General features: G+C 53.3%; 1 long non-coding RNA gene across 1 annotated transcript; it reads left to right on the top strand.

Moving 5' to 3' along the window:
• The first annotated feature begins 14,737 nt into the window (after positions 1–14,737).
• LOC113908497 lies at positions 14,738–22,002 on the top strand. The gene is made up of 3 exons (XR_003515503.2): positions 14,738–14,913; positions 18,445–18,959; positions 20,650–22,002. It is a non-coding gene; the product is annotated as an uncharacterized LOC113908497 (long non-coding RNA).
• The last annotated feature ends 300 nt before the right edge of the window (positions 22,003–22,302 follow it).

Here is a 22,302-nt window from a genome sequence, read left to right as displayed (position 1 = left end):
GGCCCCACGGGGTGGGCTAGAAAGCAGTCTCTCTTTCTGGGGCCAGGGGTGAGTCAGCCATCTCCCTGTGGTCTGAGGCTCTCATCTGAACCGCGACAGTCATTTCTTTCTTTGTGGCTTTGAGGTCTGGGGGCAGAAGGTGTGGGCTCTCGAGACCCCTTGGGCTGCCATGGAGAGTTCAGTCTGTTGGGACCCAGGGGATTCAGGAGGGACTCCGGGGAGTCCCTCGGCGAGCCTGGCCCGCTCCCCACCGGCTGGCTGTGGGCCTCCGGGTGGGCAGAATGTCCTCTTGCATCTTCTTAAGTCCCAAGGAAGCTGCTGGCCCTGTGTTCTCCAGCTCACAGGTTAGGATCCAGAGCATGGGTAATTCAAGGGACTGAGCCGAGTTCCCACGGCTGAGAAGTGACCCTGCCGGACTGGGTGCTAGGCCGTCCCACACCACCCCCTCTGGAGATGGCCACTCTTGGTCTTCTCTGAGGGGCCAAGGGGAAGAGGAAGTGAGGACTGGAGCGGAAGCTGGGTCCCAGCAGGAAAGGGATTCGCCCTGATGGTTCACATGAGGGGACTGAGCGCAGAGGCTCCTCACCGAGGGCCGAGGGGTGCGCAGGATTGAGGGACGCATGAGGGGCACTGAGGCACCCCGAGACTAGCAAGAGCGGAAGCTCTGTGACCACCCCTGGTCTGGAGAGGCAGGGGGAGCAGTGTTACGGGGACCTGGTGAGAACTGGACCCTGGAGGAGGCGCTGCGGCCAGGGAGGGTGTGAGGACCGCCAGCAGCCCACCCCTACCTGTCTCCGCTGGCTCATCTCCCGCAGGCCTCCCCTGCCACTGAACCCCAGGACAGTGAGCAGGCAAAGGGGCCTGGGGAGCGTGCAGTCCTAGAGGCCAGTCCCCTGGGGATGGGCACCAAGGGGACGGGTGTGGAGCCTCAGTGGCAAAGACGCGGGGCCCAGACCCAGGGGTGGGGTGTCTGTGTGCACAGCGTCTCCTTTTGTCCCTGTCCGGCCCAAATGGAGGGAACAATCTGCTGGCCTGCCTCTCCCCCAGGCGTGGCGGTGCTTGCCCCCAGGGCCTCCCCAGGCTCTTCCTGGGTCTGTTTCTCGACAGGCGCTTTCCCGAGGTGGGGGTAAGAATCCTGCATCATCCTGGGAGAGCATCTGGGCCAGGACTGCGCCTCCCTCACTGACTGTCCTGGGGAAACCTGGCTTCTTATCTCCCTTCTCAATCTCTCTCTCTCTCACTCTGCCCCCCTCCCTCCCTCCACCTCCACCCCCTACCTGGGGATGACAGCCTGTAGGCCTCCCCCCGCCCCCACCCCACGTCTCCCTGGCTGCTTTCTGCTCGCCCTCCAGGGCCCTCCTCCCACCTGACTGGGGCTGAGCAGGGCCCGAGAAGCCGAGGAACTGACAGGGCGGGCCTGGAAGCCATTTTGAGCACGGCCTGCTCGTGATAGACACTCCCCGGAGCTCAGGGAGGGCATCCTCAGCCCGCAGAGCCAGGAAGTGAAACCACCTGCTCAGCACTTGGGGAAAGGGACTGGTGGGCCGGGCTGGGCTAAGGGAGCCGGCAGGAGGGAGAGGAGTCTTGGCCCCGAGGGGAGCCTGGCCTCCCCTGTCCGAGTGGCAATTAACCACCTCTCAGGAACCCCGGCGGCTCCTCGGTGAGGGCATTGAATATTTATGAATTAGCAGAGTCTTCAATGTTTTCTGAGCAATAAGTTTTCATGATGTGTGTTTGGTGAGCGAGGCAGCTACCCCGCCAGGACCCGCTGGTGCATTAATCTCCCTTGTCATCCCCACCCCCCCCCCCCACGCTCTTATAAATAACTTTGCTGGATAATCAGATAATGGCGGGGTGGGGGGTAGAGAGTGCCCCACTCTGAGTGGTGGTGAGGTGTGGGGTTAGAGGGACTGAGGAGGGGTGGGCTGGGGAGGGGGGGCTGCCCCAGTCTGTCTGCAGCTACCAGGACAGATGTCAACCACCCTGCCAAGGAGCTCCGGAGTCACTGAATCCCAGCCCCAAATCACCTTCTCAAGCGGATGCTTTCAGTGGTACTGGGGAGGGGAGCGCGCCCATCACCCACTCTCTGTGGGACCTCGGTGACTTGGCCTCCGGTCCCCAGACCCTGGCCCCCACCCTGGCTGGTAGCAGTGTGGGCAGAGAGGCTCCTTGCTGTGTGCCAGGCTTCTGCAGGGCTGTGCGCTATGGCCCTGGGGGTGTCACCGCGGGCTGGCTGAGGGGGACAGAGTCCTGTGCGATTCCTCCTTCCTCTTCCTCACGGATCGAGGAAGCCCCAGAAGGAACAGGCCTGGCTTTGTCGGCTTATTTCCACTTAGCAGAAAGTGAGTGACTTAGCCCTGAGCCTCTGCTTCCTCATCTACGGAGTGGAGGTTAGAAATTGTGGCAAGATTCCCATGGCTCTGAGGTAATGGTAGGTCGAAGGCCCCAGGGATCCCTGGACACTGCCCTTCCTTCCCCATGAGTTCCCTGAGGGCTTCGTGCGGCACAAGAAAGGACATTACAGAGTGGGAGCCACGATGCCTGGGCTTTGGAAACTGCTGCCCCTTAACCTGCACCGGGGCCCGGATCTGAGTCCCGCTGTGTCCTGTAAGGGGGTGGGAACGTTGAGGGAGGGCACGAAGGGGCAGGAGAGGGCGCTTGCCCCCAAGCCTAGTGCCCAGGCCAGCCAGAGGCCTCCTAGGCCAGGACAGAGAGGCCGGCCCAGCTGCCACTGGGGGGGAGAGAAGGGAAAGAAGCCTCACTCCTGCACAGCTGCCAACTCGGGGGAGCAACTCCCTTTGCCCTGGACTCATCCGGGCTTGGGGAGGGGCAAGGATGAGGTGGGGGTGGGGTGGGGATCAGACACCGGATTTCCACTGGACAACAAATCACCAGATGGGTAAGGCAGGACCAGGAGAGGCAGGGAACTGCCAGGACTAAGGCAGGGAAGCAGGAACCTGAGCACCTTCTTCAACACTGATGTAATCTGGTTAAGTGGATTTCAAAGCCAGCTTGAGGAGCACGCAAGGGACTACTGGGAAGAATGACTCACAATGATGTGAAGACGGGGAAGAGAAGGGGCAAGGGGTGCTGCTTTTGCCGTCACCCTGACCAGGCCTCGGCTCGAGCCGGGCTCTTCCCAGGCCCGCAGAAGGGTAGATAGGGGACCTCACCCAGCCCCAGGAGCCACATGGATCGGGGCCATCCTTCTGTTGCTGGCGCGGCGGGCCATTCTGCTCCCCCCCCTTTTTTGTTTTTTAAAGATTTTATTTATTTGACAGAGAGAGTACAAGCAGAGGGAGAGAGAGGGAGAAGCAGGCTCCCTGCTGAGCAAGGAGCCCGATGTGGGACTCGATCCCAGGACCCTGGGATCATGACCCGGGCCCAAGGCAGCCACTTAACCGACTGAGCCACCCAGGCGTCCCATTCTGCCCTTTTGAGAGTTATTTCCATGTCTGTAAAATTCGTCCATCACGGGATTACCTTAATCAGCGGATATGTCCTGAGAAACGTCTTTGCGGCCAGGTGCCATGGTTGGAGAGACACAGGCTCAGGGGCCTGTGCCTTCGGCTTGACCCTCAACTAGGAGCCACCCCCCACTCCCATGCCTGCCCCTCCGATCTATACTTCAGAACACAACCAAGGGATTTTTTTTTTTTTTTAAGATTTTATTCATTTGACAGAGAGAGACACAGTGAGAGCGGGAACACAAGCAGGGGGAGTGGGAGAGGGAGAAGCAGGCCTCCCGCGGAGCAGGGAGCCCGATGTGGGGGTCGATTCCAGGACCCTGGGATCATGACCTGAGCCGAAGGCAGACGCTTAACGCCTGAGCCACCCAGGCGCCCAACCAAGGGATTTTTTAAAAAAACCCAGAGCTAATTCTGCTGGTTAAAACCCATCAAGGGCTGTCCCTTGCTGTTAGGCTAACGCCCCCGCCCCCAACTATGTCCTTGGCCTTCAAGGCCCAGGGCGAGTTCTGCACCCTCATGACCCCTCTGTCTGTGTGCTCCAGCTCCCAGACCTTCCGGTGGCTCCCCATCCTCCTGGTCTTCAGGCCTCTCCGGCCAACCAGGCCCTCTGCGGCATGCTGTGACCACCCTGTACTTCTCCTCGAGGATGCTACTGCTATCACAGTGAACCGGCCACTTTTGTGATTGACCTTGACTTTCTGCCTCCCCAGCCTGACGGTCAGCCTGGAGGGTGGGGGGCGAGGGTGGGTGAGGATCGCGTCAGTGCCGATCACCGGATAGGCCCACCGACCTCACTCGGTGCGCTCCAAACATTAGATATTATGGGATGGTGAGTCTGGCCAATGTGGGTTCAAGCCCCCACTCTGTCACTTACTACACATGGGGCTTGACTCTGAATTGCAAACGGAGAAGCCTTTATTTCCTTATCTAGAAACCAAGGCTATAGCTGTTTTCCTGATAAAGCCATGGAGCGGTTGAAGCAGGCCACACCTCGGTGGCTTCCGGCCACGGTCCCTGGTCACCTGGCTCTGGCCGCCTCCTCCTCGGGGCCTGGCTGGGAGCAGGGCACTCCAGGTACCTGGTTCCAGCCCGGCTGGTGGAAATGTGAACCTGCCGAGGGGCAATGTCCCCCAGGGTAGGGGGGGCACCCCCCTCCCCTCTGCTCTGGTTGCCCCTGGGAACAGAGCGGCTGGAGGGGGAGGTGTGCGGTTTCGCTTTCAGGGTTTTCAAACCAGAAGACAAAAAGGAAAAATGAAACCACCCGGAAAGCGGCAGGGGCCCATTTTGTGGCAGCCTCGGCCTGACGTGTTTTGCTCGTTGGGCACAGTCGGCCTCAACTATTTATTTTTTAAGTAACTGACTCATGAGTCAGTCGGTTGGCTTGGTGGTAAAACGCAAGCCACTATCAAGGAAATAGCTGATGAACGACATGCCGTGGATGCCGTGCCAACACGCCACTCCTGACTTCTGAAAATCTCTTGTTTTCTCGGCCTGCCTGAGCCAACTGGAGCCGTGGTCCCTCGCGCTGCTCTCCAGGACCAAGTGCCAAGTGCATCTGAGATTGCCTCACGGTCGCTGTCCCCCGCCAGTACATGTTTGCTGTAATTATACAGCGTCTAAAGGAGAAGCACAAAAGACTTGTTGATTTTGGCCGGGGTCCGGCCCGCGAGGCGGAGGCTGACCTGGGCCCCTGGCAGAGTGTGGGAAGGCCGGCCGGCCGCCCCGGTGAGGACGTGACCAGCTGGAGCAAGCCTTGAACCCGGGCCATCGCTGCCAGAACGGCCGCCTCTGCCTGTTTCTCCTGCCAGCTGACTTGAGCCGCTTTCTTTGGAGAATAACCCGAGAGAGAACAAAACGAGGAACTGCAGCTCCTATAAAAAGCAGCTCGCTCCTTCCTCCCGCCAAGTCCCCAAACGATAATCATCTCTGAAGTCGGCTGCCCCTCCCTCCCAAGTCACTGAACGTGCTCATTGTCTCTCCCGTGGCTCTGCGAGGAAGCGTCTTGGCTTCGGACGGGCCCCTCCGTGGTGGCCAGGGAGCGGCGGCCCTCAGAGCCCTACTTCCTGCCTCCCCCAGACGGGCGGTGCTGGGCGGTCGAGAGGTCGGCCAGAATGCGCTGGAAGGGGGACCCTGGCTGGGGCTCGGGTGCCGCCTCGATGTCTTCCGTGACGTGGACAAAGACACGTCCTTACCCTTGGGGAGCTTCAGTTTCTCTCTCTGTTGTTGGAGGGAGTGGACTAAGCCGTGCTTTCCGTACTCACCCCTTTTTAATTTTTTTTTAAATTTGGGGCAACACTTCTTTCCAAGGCAATTTTACATGGAACCTCAATACGGAAAGCAGAAATGCTTGGTGGAGGCGGGGGGAGGGTCACAGCCCCATCCACTCAGCATTCCCAACCCACACCCCTCCCAGAGATCCCCTGGGACCCCCCCACCCCGGGGGAACCCTTGGGTACCGTGGAACACAGTTTGAAAACCACGGGCTTTGCTCTCAAAGGGCCCCACCCCCGCTGCCAGCCTTTGGGTGAGGAGAAGAATCTATTTGCTGAGGTAAAATCCCAAGAGTTGCCTTTGGCTGTCTCCGGCGAACCTGACTCCATCCTGGGATGGGGGATAAATTCGGCAAGAACACGGCAGCCCCTAGTGACAACAACCACAAAAATGGTTTTGCTCCCACTGAAGTTTCTTGAGCAACTGGCAGGCTGCCACAAATGTACTTAGGCGGAAAATCACCAGAAAAAAATGATATAATCTGACAGATTTTTCACAGGCTTAAATATTCATGAATTAAAGGAATTGGCAGAATTTTCTACATTATTAGCTTTCATCATGGCTGCAGGAGCAGTTGGTATACTGGCCGCTCTTCAAGATCCATTAATCTCGTCCATAAGAGCAGCCATTTTAAAATTAGCTCTTTTTACTGAGTGATGGTGTACCGGGGAGATGGGGAAATTGAAATGCTATCCCAGTGTAAAGCTCCATCCCCTCCTCACTTTAAAACCAGCAGGGGAAGCCAAACAGAATCTCAGCAGGAAGGGGTCAGAGACAGGACCCACGCGGAGGGCCTTCTGGTTCCTTTACACAGGGCGGCAAGTGTGCTGCCCGCTGTGTCCCCAATGCTGGGAGGTTAAGACAACTTTCTGGGAGGCCCAGACCGAGAGACCCAAATAGGGGCTTTGGAGGGAGGAAGACATTTAGACCTAATAGCACAGTCTTTCTGCCAGATGGCACTCGGGGTGCAGGATGGCGCGATGTCCAAGTAAGACTCATTGTTTATGGAGTGCATGCTCTGAGCTGGCCACCGTGCGAGGCGTGCATCTTCTCATTCTGGCATCAAAGAAGTTGGAAGGTAGGTATATATAGGTAGTGGTTGAGGAAGCGAGTCAAGAGAGGTTAAGTCACTTGTCCAAGGTCTCACAGCCAGTAAACAGCAAGGCCACGATGCAGATCCAGGTCTGCCCCCACATGCTGTGTTTATCGCTGGCCTAGGATACTTTGAAGAGACGTTCTCGCCAACACATCCACAAGCTGCTAGGAGGAAGCTGCTTCTTTCAAAGCATGGAGCAAAGGTGTGGGTCAGATCATCCCTACAAAAATTTGAGACGCAGATTAATTTCATCTCTCCCTGCTCCCTCACCTCTTTCCCTTCCTCCCTCCTTCCTTGTTTCCGTCTTCCCCCTCCTTCCCTCCCTCATTCCATTCCTGTTTTAAAATGCAGGTTTTATTATTATTCAGGTATGGTGAGGCCATCAGATCAGGAGAGGATTGCCAGGGAAAAGAGAGTTTATTACTTAACACTTCCCGAGAACCCCGGGAACCGGTATGCATGCCACACCACGCAGGGTCACCTGTGGGAGGACCGGGGTCAGCCTGGAGGCAGAGAGAGTGAGGGGGACACGGGGCCAGAGTCTTTGGAGTGGTTTCTGGGGGCGGGAACCGGTGGGGCAGCATAAGCAGGTTTAGGATTAGTTAGTATAAATAATGGCAGTAGGCTCTGGGGCATAGGGACTGTCCCTAGTTGTCTGGTATCTGGCCCTGGGGTAAGTAGAGAAGGTGGGTGGTGGCCTGGAGTCTGTGTCTGAGGAAGCAGGTAGTTGAGAGGGACAAGGGCTTTGGATTGGCTGGTTTGCATATGAAAGGTATACTCACAGGCAAGTTGTTTACTCACTCTAGGAATTGACTACCCTTGGGAGGGGCAGTCTCTGCAGGGTCAGCAAAGCTCCAGGTATCAAAGTGTCCGAGATACCAAAAATAAAAAGGCATGATTAATATCCTCCCTTCCATCTATCTAGGCATGCATGCATGCATGCATCCATTCACCCATCCGTCCGTCCATCCATCCATCCATCCATCCATCCATCCATCCACCTACCCATCCATCTATCCATCTGTGTATTTATTGGGCCCCTACTATGCTGGGGCTGAGCTAGGCCTGGGTACCTCTGTAGACCTTGCTCTAATTCATTTTTCAGGATGGTGGTGAGAGTCACATGCTCACCAGAGCCTGCTCCTTACCTATCTGCCCTCATCCCAGAGGCAGAGTTCCCAGAGCTAGTCCAGGATTTTCCCAGGTCACTTTCTACCCTCAGGTCTGCCTGTTGCCCATGAGCCAGGGCTCAAGGAATTGCCAAGGGGTATTCTTGTTTAGGTGATATCCAAAATTTTTAACACCCAGAGGCAGAGGAGCCCATCCAAGGTAGACTGAAAGCAGCCTAACTAGCCAGATGGGATGTGTTTGGGTGAATGTCACCTGTCGGGGTGACAGCCCATGAAGTGCCGCTCAGAGGGTTGAGGGGAGGACAGAGCTCCCTGTTTGCCAGCTTGGGGCCGGCAATCTTTCTGGGTCCCAGAATATTCTTCGTGGTTGAGGAGTGATAACTATCTGCAGACAGATTGAGTGGGGGAGCTGGTGTTTGGGTAGCAGTTCTCACGTTTATCATCAACAATAATGATGATTAGTCATCATAATAATTAATAACTATTTAGACTTGCATGGTGCTTATTTGTAGAGTATTTATTCCATGCCAAGTGCTTTATAACAGCTTATAATTGTAGCCAAAGTTTACTCAGCTCTGCTGGGGGGCCCATCACTGCTGAGCTTAGGACTGTCCAGGTATTACCTTGTTTAGTTCACGCGCCATGAGGTTGAGGGAAGAGGTTAAGGCTCAGAGAGGTTAAGTTACCCCTCCAGGGCCACACGGTGAGTAAGTGGAAGAAGTCAGTCTCAAAATCCTGTGTCTGACTCCCACCACTGGTCTCTTCTATGCCCAGCCTGATCCTCAGGCCTTTAGATCCCAAGTCCCAGGGGATCAGAGATAACATTCAGGGCCTGGGCCGTGGGTGAGAAGCAGAACCAACGTCTTGAGCCTGACACTGTCTGTCTGCATCCCAGGCCACGTGGAAACATTGAAACATTGACGGGACAAGAGTTCTCACTGCAAGCTCATGGAAAACCTTGCACAAAGTCCTAGAGCCTAGCTTGACGTGAGTCCGCAGCCCCTGTACCAGAGCCCCTACGAGAGCCACCACGATTAACAACTGTCTCCCTAAGCTTGGCTCTGACATGTTTGGCCTTCCCAACTAGATTCAGAGCTGGCATCAAGATTCCCCAGCCAACCCCATCTACCCCCACTGCTTTCGAGGCTGGTGCTTATGTCATCCCACTAGATGACACAGAAACACACACAGGAAATCCTGGAGTGTGCTGTGAGGATACGGGGAAAACCCACTGAGCCAGTTTTTACTGTACATTCAGGACTGCTGAGGAATCAGCTGGTGGACTCAGGGGCTTTTGATGTCAGAGATAGGGATGCCAGTGGTTTTCCCACAGCCACAGAATGTTTGATTCCTACAGGATGACTTCCCTAGAAGTCTCTCCTTTCGACATGATTTCCTGACTCAGTTAAACCAGGAAGGGTGGCAGGTGGTGTGGGATGGTGTCCGAGGGAGCGGAGGCTGGGTCCTTCCTTCTTCAGCAAACCTCAGGAGGAGATGAGAATGGAGGAGCTCGGTCAGGCAGGATGGCCATGCAGGGGCCCATCGCTTAAAAGGGGCTTGCCTAGCACCTGTCCCCAGACACATCCTGGGGCTTGTGCTATGGTAAAGTGCCCCTCTGAGCCTGAATACCCTCGCATCTGCCTATGGCCTCTGGGGTTGAGCCCAAACTCCATGAGTGGTTGTGGATGGGACCAGAGACTGGCCTTGTCCGTAAGACTGGGTCTAGGAGAGCCCCAGCCCCATATGCATCCTACACTCTAGCCTCATGGCACCGCCTGTGTCCCCTCCCCTTTGTGCCTTTGTACCCTGGTCCCCCACCAGGAATGCTCTTCCTCTGTCTGTTTGTCCTCCAGGCTCCAGCCCTGCTCCTGCTCAGCAGAGTGAGTAGGTACCTCTCTCGTCCTCCCCTGGCACTGTCTACACGCCTCTGTCTCAGCATTTATATGTGGCAGGTGAGTTCCCTTACATACATTCATCCCCTGCTGAGTTATTTGTGAAAAGGTCACATGGGACCACATTTGATGCAGAGAAGTGCCTGATCTCCGCCCCCCGACCCCTCCCCCGCCCTGGCCCTGGCCCTGGCCCAAGCCCCCAGCCCTGCTCCCAGAGCAGACAGGACCTGCAGGGTTAGTGGGTTTGGGGGATGGTGGAGCTGGTGAGCAGCAGGTCCCCGAGAGCTGGGGCATTCTAGAACCAAGTGGACTTTGGGGACGAGAGGCTCATGGGGACTGACTACCAGAAATGGAGAGATGCAGATTCCTTGGCTCCAGTATCTTGTTGGGGTGGAATTCCGTGCTGGAGTGGGGAAGGCAGGTGCAAAAGGCTTCTGTGCCCACCACCCTCTTCTGGCCTAGGGACTTCATCCCTTGACTCACCTCCAAGAGCCAACACCCCCCGGGTCTTCATGAGGCACCAACTTGCCGGTGACCCTGAACCAGTGGCTTCTTCTGAGTTAAGTTTCCAATCTCTGACCCACTTACTTTGGGATGAAGTGAAGAGCAGCTGGGGGAGTGCTCATGAAAGTACTGAGCATCCCCCCCCGCCCCACCGTGGTACTTGAGGAGAAGGAGGGACTCTGCAAGCAGCCTGCATGTGGATGTGTGCTGGGGCCAGTCGCTGGGGGACCAGTTGGCCTGTGTGTCCCCTGCTGGGACTCACTCACTGGGGCTTGCCAAGGCCAGCCCCTGCCCGCTGGTATCCTGGGCTTCTGCTTCCCCCCTCGCTGTCTCTCTGCCTTGTTGCTCTCTCTGTGTATGTTTCTCTCTCCATCTCTGGCTCTGTCTGTCTGTCCCTTCCTCCCCCTTCTACCCTTCTTATTCTCAACCATTCAACCCCTGCCTATACTTCCGCTTGCTTAGCCATCCCCCATTCCCAGCTAAACCCATTCTTTGCTCCCTACCCCAGGATTTTCCTTGCATCTCTGCATCTCAGAAACCACCTACTCTAGCTTTCTGGGGACACAGAAAAAAAAAAAAAAATACACTGCATGAGCTCCTGGGCTTTCAACTCACCAACAGAGGTTAAGGGCCTGTTGCTGCCAGAGCAGGACCCCCTTCAGGAAGGAAGCCAAGGCAGGCCCGGGGGCCACTTGGCTTCTGCAGGAACATGCAGTGCTTTTGCTCCTTATACCACTGTCTTCATGACAAATATGACGTGGGGAGGAAAGATGGTGGTGCTGATGGCCCTGGGTGAGAGTTACACTAAGTGCTCAGTTTCCTTGTCTGTAAAATGGGGATGATAATATCTAACGAGTGGTTTTTGGTGAGGCTTAAACAAGTCCATATGTCATCCAGGACACAGCACACACCGCCTAGGTGTTGATTGTTGTGATCACATTGGTGAGTGCACTGGTTATGGCATTCTATTTTTTTAAAGATTTTATTTATTTATTTGACACAGAGAGAGAGACAGCGAGAGAGGGAACACAAGCAGGGGGAGTGGGAGAGGGAGAAGCGGGCTTCCCGCGGAGCAGGGAGCCCGATGCGGGACTCGATCCCGGGACTCCGGGATCACGACCTGAGCCGAAGGCAGTCGCTTAACCCACTGAGCCACCCAGGCACCCCTGGTGATGGCATTCTAGCTGTGTGATGTTCCATTTACCTTCTTGAGCCATTTCCTCCTTTCTAAGATAGGGCTGTAATTCTTGCCGCCTGGGGGCTTGGGAGGTATTTCAGGTAAAGCACCTTGCAGCGTGCCTACCTCTCAGGAGTTGCAAAGTTAACCTCCCTTCTCTTTTCCCTCCTACCCCTTCCTCCTTGTACGTAAAACTGAAGTCCAGGGACGTGGCTAAGGAGGCTGGCTCAGCAAGCCAGTGGCAAGTCTAGAAACAAAACCAGACGTAGGACTTGCCTTTTCTCTCAGTCCCTCGGCAGACAACGGCCGGCTTGGCCGCCCAGTCAGCATTTTGGCTGCAGATTCTAAACCTGTTTGTCCCCAGAGGTGGGTCTCTCTTGATTGCTCACCCATCTGTGCTGACTGTCCCTTTCACACGGAGAACAGTTCATCCTAGCTCTAAAGCACAGGGATACTCGTGGCTTCATGGACTTCTTCTGCCTAGATTAGGGTGGTGTCGTTAAAGTCTTTCGTGAGCCAGGAAAGAAAGGTAGGACAGAAACAGGAAACATTCTTTCTGAGCTCAATTAATCCCTGTCTGCAGGCAGGACTGTACCCGCAGACTGACTCATTCCAGATGGTAAGGTCTTTCTTGGAGCTCATCTCAATGCCTCCCACCACTTGTGTGCAATTTCCTTTGGAATCCCCCCTCTACCCCTTTCGTCCCCTGTGGGGTCTGGATCATCATTGCAGAAGAGCCCAGATGCAAAACTTTCCAGGTCCAAATCTTCCAGCCCTCTGCCATCCCTTAGCCACCGTGGGAGAGGTCCTCGGGCCACCCTCCTGCCCAGAGAGCCCGTTGGAGCCCAAGTGCCTTTGCACGGGAGGCCTGTAGGTGGCAGCAGCTCCTGATCCCAAGACGAAGAGCTGGGCTGGAGAGGGGGTTGCAGAGGGGGAGGCGGAGCCTGAGCAGGCCTGGCTTGGAAGCACCTGGGAGTCAAAGGTGGGGCCAGGGATCAGGAATCAGGTGAGCCTTGTGGAAGGCCGCTCAAGACACTGTCAGCATTGGAGAGAGCTACACAAGGAGGACAGTGTGACAGGTGGCTCTGCAGCCAGATTGCCCGGTTCAAATCCTTGCTCTGTCATTTACTAGGGGCGTGACTGTGGCCAAATTACTCTAGCTCCCTGTGCCGCAGATAGCCCATTTGTAAAATGGGACTCAGAATAGTACCCGTATCAAAAGATTGTTTCAAGGTTAAATTAGAAGTTAGTTGTCAGGGTAAGTCCTCATTAAAGATCAGTTCTGTGCCAAACGTCCGTTTGGTCAAACTGCGAATGGTGCTATAGAGAAACGCTGTGATTGCCTTGTCTTCACCATCTAGTCCGGGAGTGGGAGGTGGTGCATCAGCAGGAACATGTCCAGCACCCAGGGTCACAGCCTGGGTCAGGGGACAGACTCCAGGCAACCAGCTAGGGCCCTCAGGGAGCTGGCCTGTGCACCTGGGAGCTGTGGTCCCTTCCTTCCCACCCCTGCAGGGGTTCATCTCAGGCACTGAGGTCCTGGGGCTGCGGGGCTGGGCAGGGGCTCCCCACTAAGTGGGAAGGGAGGGGACAGGGAGAAAAGTATCTGAGGACAGCCTGCCCTCCACATGGTGAGCTCTCGACAGCACCTTTTCATTAAAAACCATCTCTTTTCAAAGGCTCCAGTCCCCAGCATAATTGAGGCTTTGGTTCCCTCCACTGCTGTCTGCTTGTTTTCCGAAGAGCTGCCTCGGTGCCCCTAGGAGCCACTGACAGATTTTCAGAGCAACAAATCTGAAACCCAAAGAGGCTTCTGGGAGTGAGTGTGAGCCTCGCTCTCTCCCCACACCAGTGCGCCCCAAGCCTTGGGAGGGGGCTGGATGTGTCACAGCCCAGCCTTCTGGGGCTTTCGGGCTGATCTCAGGATTCCCTGGGAAGTGAGGAGGCTCTTTTCGTGGAGAAGTCTGCCGGCCTCAGCGATCCCAGCTCCCACCCTATCTCCCTATTTTTTTCTCCTCCCTGTCTGCCGGTATTGTACTGGCTTCGAACTTGAACGCCCTAGAAGTGCATTCATTAGGCAGGTAGCGCTGTTGATCACGAAGGCTTTGGTCTCTGCCTGCAGCATCAGAGGCTCCAGCCTGCCCACGAGACTTTCAAAGACTACAGACTGGGGCTCCCCACGAAAGACTGAGTCTGCTTTGCCACCTCTTCCCCAAGTGGCCCTGGCTTCTCTAACCACGGGTAATGGAGAGCTTGGTACCTCTGGAGGCAGCCAGTGACTTCAAGTGCAGGCAGCTCAGACAACTCACTTGTCCCCCGAGAACAGGAGGACATTCTGTACCCAACCCTGTCATCTAACCTCAGTCCTTAGAGTGGCCCTGGGAGGTGGATCTGATCCCCCACATTTCACAGCTGGACAAACAGGAAGCTGGGTACCTTCCCTCGGGTGTCAGGGGCCTGGCCCTCTTTGTGGCCGGGCATGGGCTTGCTGAGGGAGGATGCTGCCCCTAAAGGGGTTCCTGGCACTTTGATGCTGGGCGGGTGCAAGACGCTTCAGCACCGGCGCGCAGGCGTGGCTGCTGGTCGTGCATCTGTGTGTCTGTCCCCGTGGTGGTGTTGGGCAGCCAGCTTCCTGTTTATCTGTTGCCAGGGGCTCTTTCACCACTGCCAGCCTCACCTTCCGGGAGGGAGACTGAGGCCTCTTTTTGACCCTTTTCTGCACACTCATTCGCCCAGAGCCCCATTTCCCCTCCTGGGTTCCCTGCAGGCCCTGGGGGTGTGGAGGAACGGGGAGCCTCTCCCAGGGTTCCTCACCCTGTGACCTGGTGAGGTTGACTCGCCCCCTTCTTTGGGGACAGTCACTGCTCCTGGCAACTCCCTTTGCAGTCACCTTGCCCTGAGGAGCAAAGGCACCCAAGTCTCTCTTTCTGTCTCAACCCCTGGGGCCTCAGAATATCTGAACGGGGAGCAGTGGCATCCGATGGACCTGGAGGTGGACCCCAGTGCCGCCGTTCGTGTGACCTCGGGCGGGTGACTGCCCTCTCGGAGCCTCACTTCCATCAATGATAAAATGAGGATGGTAATTAAAAAAAAAATCAGCATCAGTTTACACTCCGATTTCACGCCGGGTGCCAGGCGTTATTCTAAGTACTTCATATAGATGATCTCATTTAATTATTGTAACAACTGTATGAAACCATTACCATCTTTTAGCCTCTCCGTTTTCGAGGAGGAGACCAGGATCATGCAGGCAGTTCACAGGCAGCACAGCGAGGATCCAGGAGGAGCCAGCTCCAAGGTCCTTGACATTGGGAGTCCTCTATGTCTCAGGAACGCACACGACTGATCTAATCAATAATGCCCACTGTGCTGGGTAAGGAATGAATGTGATGGTGTTTGTATGGGCCCAGCACTGAGCTTGGCACATCACAGATGCTCATGGAAGCTCGTCGACCTTGTCTTCTCCCGGCCCCCCCATCCTTTTCCTTCTCAGCCCCCCATGTGAGCTCACGCTGGCTACAGCAAAGAAGCCAGCAGGCTGCATCTGAGAAAGGCTGGTGGGACAAGCACGGGCCAGTGTCTCTCACTTCCCTCTCTTCCTCCGCATCTGGGACAGTTGGGCAACGTAGCAAACGAGGAGGTGTGGGTCATGTCCCCTGTAGCTGACTGTTTCCCAAGGCAGGAGAGTAGGAGGGCATAGCAGTTGCCCATATTGGCAGCTCTCAGTAGGCCTGGGGTCACAGGGTTCCTCCCATCTGCTCCGGGGACGTTGTCTGCTTCTGTTGGCATCCATTTCCTCATAGGCACATTGAGGGTCAGAGGTTATGTGGCATGGCATCTGGGCCCATGGAGAGCTGGCAAGGAACAGACTCACCCATTGGGGTCCAATGGGGGCGGGGGACACTTCCCATTGCATCACACACCAATTTTGGTAGCCAAGGCCTCAAGTAGAATCCACACTCTCCTGATCTCTTTCTTTGGGTTTCTCGAATCCTCAACCAGCTCAACCCCAAGGGGCAGCCAGTTACACTTCCCCACAGACAGACTAAACAATGCTGGGACTCTGGGGAAGTTTCAAGAACCAGTTTGACCGCAAAACCGAGAAGCAGGTCTGTTCGGCCCTATCTGGGCAGAGTGGTCATGGTAGCTGTCAGATGAGGATCCAAATTAGTCACGGGAGGAACAGGAGACAGGCTGGGGGTGGAATCAAGTCCCAGTGGGCTCTGCTCCAGGCCCTGGGATCCGGCTGGGGCAGGAGCAGAGGCGGTGTTGCAATTTCACTGCAAATCAACTGGGTCATCTCTTGTGGGTGGCACTGTGTAGGGCTGCCAACCCTCGTGGTGTGTGTGTGTGTGTGTGTGTGTGTGTGTGTGTGTGTGTGTTTTCAGAGATATGGAGATGGTATCATATCACCCAACTGCCTTTAGCATCGGGCTGTGAGACGATACCAGAAGGAAGATGTATGATAGGTGTTTTTGGCCACGCCAGGGGCTCCAGAGGCATGGCGTGGAGGGGAACAGGGTGGCGTCAATGTTTGGACAAGTTGGGAGCAAACGTTGGAGGAACTGTGGGCCAGAGGTCCCTCCCTCCAGGTCAGAGTGGGTCCCTGGATCTGTTTTCAAGAGAGGAGGGAAACACTTACCACCTCTCTGATCGGGACTATGCTGGCTGTCACCCAGTAGCCAACTCATTGGCCCGGGCCCATCTTCAGTGCCTTGAGAGGCAGTGAGGTGTGGTGGGAAGAACGTTGGCTCTGGAGTCGAACCAACTTGAAATGAGATCTCAACTCAGCCTGAAATACTGGCTGACCTTGGATACACTACTCAACGTCTCTGGAGCCCATTTTCCTCCCTCATCTTGGAAAAAAAAAAAAGTCACAACTTCTCAGCAGGGTGGTTATGAAAAGTAATAATGGTAATGCGCATGGAGGGATGGTATACAGTAGGACATTAACAAAGGTCTGGCACATTTCTCCTCCTCTTACAACACACACCATCCTTCAGCCACTTCCGGGTTTACCCTCTTCATCCTGGTCATTGGCTGAAAGGCCTCACGGCTGGCTGCCTCTGCCGAGATCAGGGGTCGACAAACTTTTTCTGCCAAGGGTCAGAAAATAAATACTTCACGCTTTGCGAGCAATAAGGTGTTTCTCATAACTACTCATCTTTGCTGTTGTGGTGCAGAAATAGCCATAGATGATATGTAAGTGAATGAGTGTGGCTGTGTTCCAATAAAACTTTATTTATCAAAACAGGCAGTGGGCCAGATCTGGCCCACAGGATGTAGCTCGCCAACCTCTGTCCCAAAGTTTCAAGTACAAACATACCTACTTATCTCTCAGGGGAATTCCCCAGGTTGGGCTCACCTTGTCCATCCAATCAGGTTTGTAATTGCTCTCTTAAATGTTTCCCATCCCTATCAAATAAAACTTCCTTTTGTTCTTTGCCCATGAAGCCTTCAGTCTTGCCTCCAAACCTTTGTTCATGTTCTTCCCCCCACTTAGAACAACATCCCATTTCCTCCCTGCACTTCCACATCCCACCTCCAGTTAATCTCCTAGGTTGTCCTATAAAATAAAGGGCTCAGATCAAGGTGTCTTGATACAACATTGGAGGGACATCCTTCAACATCCTTCAAGGCAGAGCTCAGGTCAGGTGAACACAGGAATCGCTCCCTTTGCAGGAATCCCACATCCCTTTCCACTGATGCAGGCATGGCCTTCCTGTGGACTCCTGGGTTACACTGGTGTCCCCATTTTGGTGATGATCCTTTGAGGTTCTGTCCTCAGCTTTTCTACATCCAACTCACAACAACTTGCACTTCCATCCTGTTTGGTATCTTTGGGACTTCTTGCATATATGGATCTGGAAAAGTCTCTGGTATTATCTCTGCAAATATTACTTCTCTCTCATTCTCTTTACTCTTTCCTTCTGGTGCCTCAGTTGGTTATATCTTAACCTCTCTATCATGTATGTCCTTGTCTGTTTTCATTTTTTTTTTTTTTTGGCTCTTCTAATTAGTTGGAGTAATTTCTTCAAATCTCTCTTCTAATTCATTCATTCTTTATCTGCATCTAACACAATCATGGAAATTTTAATTTAATTTTTTCATCTGCACATGTTCTATTTAAGTCTTTATAAACATCTCCCTATAATTTTTGATAGTTTCTTATTCCTTGATCATTTTCCTCCATTCCATCTTTCAAGTCTTTAAGCCTTTCATACATAGATTATGACTTATCTCATTATTTTAATATTTGAAATCTTTGAGGATCTAAGTCAGTGCTTTTCAAGTGGGGGCAATTCTTCCCTCTGGGGACATTTGGAAACGTCTGGAGACATTTTTGGTTGTCGAAACTGGTGCGTGTGCGTGTGCGCATGGGCACGCACACACTCACAGGCAACACCACCGGCATCCAGTGGGTAGAGGTCAGGCATGCTGCTAAGCATGCACAGACAGCCCCCACAGTAAAGACTTACCTGGCAACGTGTCAGTAGCTCTGAGGTTGAGAAACCGTGTTTGAAATCTGTTGCTTGTTGTCTCTGCTGACTCTTGCTCATGGTGACTCATTGCTTTGAGTGTGTGTGTGTGTGTGTTTTTAAGATTTTATTTATTTATTTGAGAGAGAGAGAGAGAGGTAGCATGAGAGGGGAGAGGGTCAGAGGGAGAAGCAGGTCCCCCGCTGAGCCGGAAGCCCGATGTGGGCCTCGATCCCACGACTCCGGGATCATGACCTGAACCGAAGGCAGTTGCTTAACCAGCTGAACCACCCAAGCGCCCCTGGAGTGTGTTTTTTTATAGTTTCTCTTTGATAAACCAGATTGCCTCTAGAGAGGGTTTGTGTTTGCTTCTTCCAGCCACCAGGGGGCACCACCAACCTGGGACGACCACTTTACTTTTCCAGCTTGGGGGTTCCCTCATCGCACCTGGCAGCATAGATTCGAACCCCAGACTCCCACGAGAACTGGCGCTATGAAATCGTGTGCATTAGTCCTGGATGACCTGGGGCTGACATTCACTTGCTGACTTTGGATTGCCCCGCCTTGACTGGAGATCTGATGCAGATCTGAGCCTGGATGCGAGAGAATGCCATTTCAGCCACACTTCCGCTCAGTCCACTCCCCGTGGTGTGTTCATGCATGTGACTATGCCGTAGCATTTTGTCCTATACGGTTTCCTAGAAGTGAGTAGAAAATGGATAAATGCAAAACCTGGCGTGGGAACAACAGATGTCCAAATCTTGATACAGTTGTGCCAAACATGGAAACTACTTAGCGTGACCAAGGCTGGCCTCGGGGGTGCCGGCAATCCCTCAACTCGATTGTGTCCACTGTGTGCTCAACCATGAGAAGACAGAACCAGACGGAGACGCAGACACACCATGCTGACGTTATATTGTCCGAAATGGTTTTTAAAAAGGTAAGACTTCATTAGGGGTCATCTTGCGATTCGGTCCCTTAGCCACAGTTTCAAAACCCAGAAAGATCTCCAACACCACAAGCTGATTTTGTCAGTTCAGTACAGACTCATTTAGGAGGAGAATCTGACTTAAACCAACCTGTGGCTATGCAGTCTTCATATCCAGTGTGAGCATTTATGCGTTTTGCTGCAGAAATACGGTGTTCGACTCTAACGCCCTGTCCCAGACTCCGCTAGGAGTACTATGCAGCAGACAAATTTTGTACACAAGCACCTACTAAAGCCAAAAAACTTCTTTTTTTAAAAAAAGATTTTTTATTTATTTGAGAGAGAGAATGAGATAGAGAGAAAGCATGAGAGGGGGAGGGTCAGAGGGAGAAGCAGGCTCCCCGCTGAGCAGGGAGCCCGACGCAGGACTCGATCCTGGGACTCCAGGATCATGACCTGAGCCGAAGGCAGTCGCTTAACCAACTGAGCCACCCAGGTGCCCAAAGCTACAAAACTTCTGATTTTCAAAACACATCTGGCTCCCAGGGTTCCAGGGTTCTGGGTTAGCCCACATCATTAAGCTTCAGAGAAGGGAATCCCCCTCCCCCTCCCTCATGCCCAGCACACATGTAAGAATACCTGTGAACACTCACAGTTCAACTACCTAGAATTTAATTTTTTTTAAGTGATACGAGAAAGACCTTCATCCTAGCCCAAACCATATAAGGTAGCAATTATCCCATTTCCCAGATGAGGAAGATGAGAGACTCAGAGCACCTATGTGACCAGGGCATGCTACACAGTAGCAGGGAGTGAGCTTCAGAAGCAAAGTTGTCTCCTTTAAAATCGTTTCCTCTCCCAGGACTCTGGGTTCCCATCTATACCCTTAACACAAATTCTGCAGGAAAGAAGAGGGAACAGCAATATGTATGTATGCACACACACATACATGTGTGTACTCACGTATATAGACACAAGAAGAATAAACCAGAAATTAGTGGAGGAGCATGGGAACAGGGTGGAGAGTGTTGGCATGGGAGTAAAACTTCTCCAAATAGGATTTTTAATATAGTTACGTGTTTTTAACCATGTCCGTGATTTATATGTTCAAAAAAGTTAAATTAAAGAAAAAATAAAAGAGAAACCGCCTAGACTGTGCACAAACATAAACAGATGAACCTAAACTGCAAATTAAGTTGAGAACCTAGCCATACAGCAAAGACAGCGGTTTCAAATAACTTGAAAAACCTACGCTGACCCTGTATCTGTGGTAGAATATATTCCAAGGACAACAACAGCCACAAAGAAATCTTAAGCTTTGTTTAGTAGCTTATAGTTACTATGCATATTGCAACATAAAGCAAGGACATATATTAATGCTATTAGAAGCCAAGATTTTCTGCATAAGAGAAAAAAAATCACATATTAACAACAAAAAACAAAAAGAGTGAAGAAGAACCATCCAGAATGTTCAGGTTTTTTTTTAGAGGTGGGGAGGGGCAGAGGGAGAGGGAGAGAGAAAATCTCAAGCAAACTCCCCACTGAGTATGGAGCCCGGCGCAGAGCTTGATCCCACAACCCTGAGATCATGACCTGAGCTGAAATCAAGAGTTGGCCTCTTAACTGACCGAGCCACCCAGGCGCCCAGAAAATGTTCAATTTAAGTTGACAACATTGTGAATTGATTTTCTTTTTTCCCCAGCCTCTGTCCACTGAAAGAATCTAGAAGCAGGAGCAATGAGACTGATCACCCGCTGTCCAGATCCTGCTTTCTAAGACCATTACCCACCAACTCAACCTTTGTGGAGAAATGGCTGATTCCAGCTGTGAGGAACGTACAAGTAAGTCTGGGACATTTTATTGTTCTAAGAAGCAAGGATGTGCCTAGTGGGGTCACGTCAAAAAGATGCAGAAGCCGACTTGAAGAGACCCCTCTGGCTAAACTTGGGATTGCTGAGCATCAGTAAAAGGCTATTGTTATTAACAGATAGGGGGAGAGGGAAAGAAGCCCTTCTTCACAGGAGAGTGCCCGCTGAGCAATGTAGAAGCAATGATAAAGTTAGAAAGTCGCCATTTGCAACCCCCAGTGTAATTCTTGATTTGGGCCGGGACCATCAGTAAGTGCTAAAACCAGTGAGTGTTGGTGGATAGGGTATCTGCACAGCGACCAAGCATCTCCCCCCAGACTACGTTCTAACTAAAACGGGGAATGTACATTTGAGAGATTTGGTGGTCATTGAGTTTATCCCAGTTGACCATCCTTAGCATCATTAAGTAACAGGACAACCACCTGGCCAGGAACCCAGGCCTCCTGATGTAAGGTGATGTGAGGAACACAGCATCACCCATGGAGTGTTCTTGCCAAAGACTTTAGCCTTTTAAGACCTCAACTGCCTGTGCACAGGATTTACAGGGGACAGCAAGATATCTTGACAACAAGATAAAACCAGGCAAATCCACGGTGTGGGCCTTTCTAAAAGTCTCTCCAAAAGGCTGATGTTATGGGGTGGGGGAAAGCCAAGGCCATTTTCGCGTGAGGAGACCTGATACCCACGTGTCGTGTGGGAAACTTCCTAAGATCCTTCTGAAAACAAACCAAAGAGCCAACAAACAAAAAGGATGGAAGACATGTTTGGGGCCATTGGGAAGGGTGACTATGGACTAGAGGCACAGCTTCATGTCACTGCAGCGGCGGGGGAGAGGGGAGTGGATTTGTCACTGTGTCCAATGTCCTCGGAGCAGGTGGGAGCAGAACAACGAGGAGACAAGTATCCTGTGCACCATAACAGGTCTTCACTGAGGGAGGCAGCACTCGGAGGGGCCACCCTGCACCTGCCCAGCCCGGGACTGGCGTCTCCTTCCCTGCATGCTGAAGCAGACCACTGGTCTCACCCCCAGGTCCTGGCCCAGCTGCAGAATCTGGGGAGCGGGGAGATGGGTGCTCATTATGTTATTCTTCCCATATTTCTGCATGTTTAAAAATGGCGAAATAATCTGTATGCCCATCCGAGGACAAATGCAATGCAATATGATTTAACCGTAAAAAGGAATAAAGTACGTGCCGGGAGCGGGCGAGCCTCGGAAACATTACGCTCGGGATGAGAAGCCGGACTCAAAAGGCCGCGCGACATATGCTTTCTTTTGCAGACCCACCTGGAGTAGACAGATCTAGAGAGACAGAAAGCAGATTAGGGGCTACCAGGGGGTCGGAGGAGGGGGCGGGAATGGGGAATGATTATTTGGTGGGGATGGGGTGTTTTTACAGGGCGCTGAAAAGTCGTGAAAGTCAAGAGAGCTGGTGGCCACACAACATCCTGAGGGCACTAACTACCACTGAATTGCACACTGAAAATGG

This window comes from Zalophus californianus, chromosome 6 (genome assembly GCF_009762305.2).
Source record: "Zalophus californianus isolate mZalCal1 chromosome 6, mZalCal1.pri.v2, whole genome shotgun sequence".
In the NCBI taxonomy this organism is placed as follows: Eukaryota; Metazoa; Chordata; class Mammalia; order Carnivora; family Otariidae; genus Zalophus; species Zalophus californianus.
Note: the sequence above shows the minus strand (reverse complement) of the source record. Positions and strands in the feature narration are given on the sequence as shown.